Below are 3,761 nucleotides of genomic sequence, written 5' to 3'. Positions count from 1 at the left end.
TTTGAATGCTTTTTCTTGGGAAGTATTTGTGGCCTTTAATTTGTAACTATATACCTAGATGCCTATATTGGACATAGGTGAATGGAATTTTTTCTTTCTTTTTTTTTTTTTAGTTAAAAAAGAAAATACATATATACTGTAACACACACACACAGTAGCATAAAATTGATGACTTATGTAGAATTAAAAAGGTGAGAAAACTACTGGTTCCTGGGTTTCTAATGGACAATTTTTTTGGGGACTAGGGGATCATATTCCTTTGTATATAATCAAGACTCATACTGAAGAATGAGTTCTGGATTGTAAAGAGAACTTACTTTTTCCACTTGTCTGTCTTTGTCCACAAGTTAAAAACATACACAGTGCTAAGGGATGATTGTAACTGAAACACTTCAAGAACTATTAGCAGAGCATGTATAATGGGGGTGAGAAAGTTAGCTTTAAAAGACAATGCTCAGTCAGTGGCATTAGGAAAATAATGACTGAAGCAATTAGTTAAAAATTGTAGAATGGCTTGTGTTACACAGTAGCTATAGTGGTGAGGGAAACTGTAGTAAGGTAGCTCTACTCAAGTCAATTTGTTCAAGAGACTGGGGTATAAAGATGATTCCTGCCAGTCTATTTCACAGTACTGTTCAAGGATCTGTTGGCATGGGGATGGGACGCAGGAGGGCCAAATAAACCATCCAGACAACTGAAAAAAGATCATGCCTCAAGGTGGCACTTGAACCCCGAAAGCCACTCAACAGTTTTCAGTTTGTAGTATCAGGCAAAGCCTAAGGGAAGTCCTGCCTTTCTGGCAGGACTCTGATTGAGTTAAGATGAGAAGGCCTGAATTGATTTGAGTTTTTCTTTTTGTGTATTTTCCCCCAAAGCTATAAACACTGGTTTTGGTTTTAATAAGGTCAATGGACTATTTTTCAGAAAAAGGGAAGGAATAAGTTTTGTTTGTTTGTAGAGGGTACAAGGAAACGTGGTGAGCATCTCTGAGGAAAGCCTGAGTCCACGTTGTAGATGACAGATGCCAGAAAATAGCAGGGGTGTTGGCGAGGTGGGAGCTGTCTTGTTCAGGTAGCATCTAAAGTGGTTTCAAAGTACTGAGGATAGTTGAACCAAGCCTAATTTTTTCACTTTAACAAAATAATTTCCATCTTTTCAATAAATTATTAGACATTATTTTGACATAAGATTATGAACAGTTTTCCTGACAGTCTAGCAGCCACTTAATAGATGTTGATTGCACATTAGTTTTGTCAAGACACCTTTAGGGAAATGCACATCCAAAAGGACATTGTGATTACAGTTAGGAAGAAAACCCTTAAGATGGAATTAGCCATATAAGTATAAGTTATTTATATTACAGACAGCAAAAGAAAATAGCTCCTGAGAACTGGGCACTGAAGATTTCACTTAGGAGGGCATCTTTAAGTACCAGTCATCTAGTAAGAGCATGCATAAATAGCTGAAAAGTTAGAGTCTTAGGTCGAGTAATAAACGAACCAGTAAGAAAAATACTGCCATGCAAAACAGCACAGTGCAGCAACATAGAAGATAAGCAGATAACCAGCAAGTATTGTAAGGAATTCAGGAAAGGAAAGCCATAGGGTGGTGGCATCTGGGGAGAATGAAGAGGAAAGTCTTGAATAGTCCAATGAGACTTTGCCTCTGGGTAAACAAACTGTTAATACAGGGAGACATTTGCTTTAAACAATCTTCACATAACAACATGAATGTCTGTCTTTGTCCATTCAGCACTTTTTAAAACTGACTTAGTATCAGGAGTCATTGTAAGTTCCACAGAAAACAAGACATATTTCAGTTCTTGTCTTGACAGCAGCACTCTGGGGGCCCAGTGTCTGGTACTCTCCTTATATTTGATGGCCTGAGTGATGGGTCTGCCATAGGCCTGCTTACCTCTAGTATTCACCTCAGGGCTTGGAAATTTACTTTGAAAGACCTTCAGACATACAAAGTAAAACAAATGGCAAGGAGGATAAAACACCGTTGTTTGTTGATGTGTTGTATTGTTGATGTAGATAAAAAATATCATTGGTAGAAGTTTTACTTTGGTCGATAAGGATTCTGGTAACACTTGGATCTCCTTAGGAAAGAAACAACATTTGACCAAAACATTCAAGTTGTAGGCAAGTACTTTAATATTTTACTCTTGGTTAGTTGTATGAAAACTGAAACTATAATATTTGAGATGTTGGGAATCTATATAGATTATTCAAATTTTATGTTCTTTATAGAGTGACTCAAATATTCCTACCACCTTAAAGATTATATATGATGTTCCTACCACATAAATTATAATGTTTAATGTTTTGAAAATTGATTGTAGGTACTTTTAAGTCCCCAGAAAGTATTTCTTGTATTTGTCATTGTGAATATATGTAATTCTAATAGAAAAAAATAACTTTAAATCCCTGAAAAAAGAAATCATAGAGACCTTGGAAAATGGAAAGATCTCCCATGTTTATGGATTGGTAGGGTTAACATAGTAAAACTGGCCATCCTACCAATAGCAATCTATAGATTCAGTGAATTCCCATCAAGATTCCAACACAGTTCTTCACAGACATGGAAAAAGCAACTCGCAATTTCACATGGAAAAACAAAAATCTCAAGATAGCAAAAATTATTCTTAACAATAAAAGAACTTCTGGGGGAATCATCATCCCTGATCTCAAGCTGTACTACAGAGCAATAGTGATAAAATCTGCATGGTATTGGTACAGAGACAGGCACATAGACCAATGAAGACCTAGAAATAAGTCCACATACTTATGGACACTTGATCTTTGAAAAAGAAGCAAAAAACATGGACAATGGAAGCATCTTCAATAAATGGTGCTGGTCTCACTGGCAGCTGGTATGCAGAAAAATAAAAATAGATTCATATCTATCATGTTGCACAAAGCTTACATCCAAGTGTGTCAAGGACCTCAACATAAAACCAGATAAATTGAATCAAATAGAAGAGAAAATGGGAAATAGCCTCAAACTCATTGGCACAGGGGGAAATTTTCTAAACAAAACTCCAATGCTTCAGGTTCCAAGATCAACAGTTGATAAATGGGACCTCATGAAACTGAAAAGTTTCTGTAAGGCAAAAGACAATCAATAGGATAAACTGGCAACCCACAGATTTGGAAAAATTCTTTACCAACCCCACATCCCATTGAAGGCTAATATCCAAAATATGTAAAGAATATGTAACCTCCAAAAATCCCAAATAACCCAATTTAAAAAATGGGTTATGGAGCTAAAGAGAAAATTCTCAATTGTGAAATCTCAAATGTCCGAGAAGCACCTAAAGAAATGTTCAGCATCCTTAGTCATCAGGGAAATTCAAAAAAAAATCAGCCCAGAGATTCTACCTCACACCAGACAGAATAGCTAAGATAAAAATCTCAGGTGACAGCAGATACTGGTGTGAACATGGAGAAAGAGGACTGCTCTTCTATAGCTAGTAGGATTGTTAGCTGGTACAAACACTTTGGAAATTAGTCTATAGGCTCCTCAAAAATTGTAACTAGTTCTACCTGAAGACCCAGCTATACCATTCCTGGGCATATACCCAAAAGATGCTCCAACATATAACAAGGGCACATGCTTTATTATGTTCATAGCAGCCTTATTTATAATAGCCAGAAGCTAGAAACAACCCAGATGTCTCCCAACCAAAGAAAATGTGGTCCATTTATACAATGGCTTACTGTTCAGCTATTAAAAATGAGGATATCATGAATTTTGCA

The 3,761-nt window shown here is 36.4% G+C and overlaps 1 pseudogene; it reads right to left on the bottom strand.

The window, feature by feature from the left end:
* Positions 1–250: 250 nt before the first annotated feature.
* On the bottom strand, positions 251–367 carry LOC117718346 (small nucleolar RNA SNORA40; annotated as a pseudogene).
* Between the last annotated feature and the right edge of the window lie 3,394 nt (positions 368–3,761).

Source organism: Arvicanthis niloticus, chromosome 12, assembly GCF_011762505.2.
Source record: "Arvicanthis niloticus isolate mArvNil1 chromosome 12, mArvNil1.pat.X, whole genome shotgun sequence".
NCBI classification, from domain to species: domain Eukaryota; kingdom Metazoa; phylum Chordata; class Mammalia; order Rodentia; family Muridae; genus Arvicanthis; species Arvicanthis niloticus.
Note: the sequence above shows the minus strand (reverse complement) of the source record. Positions and strands in the feature narration are given on the sequence as shown.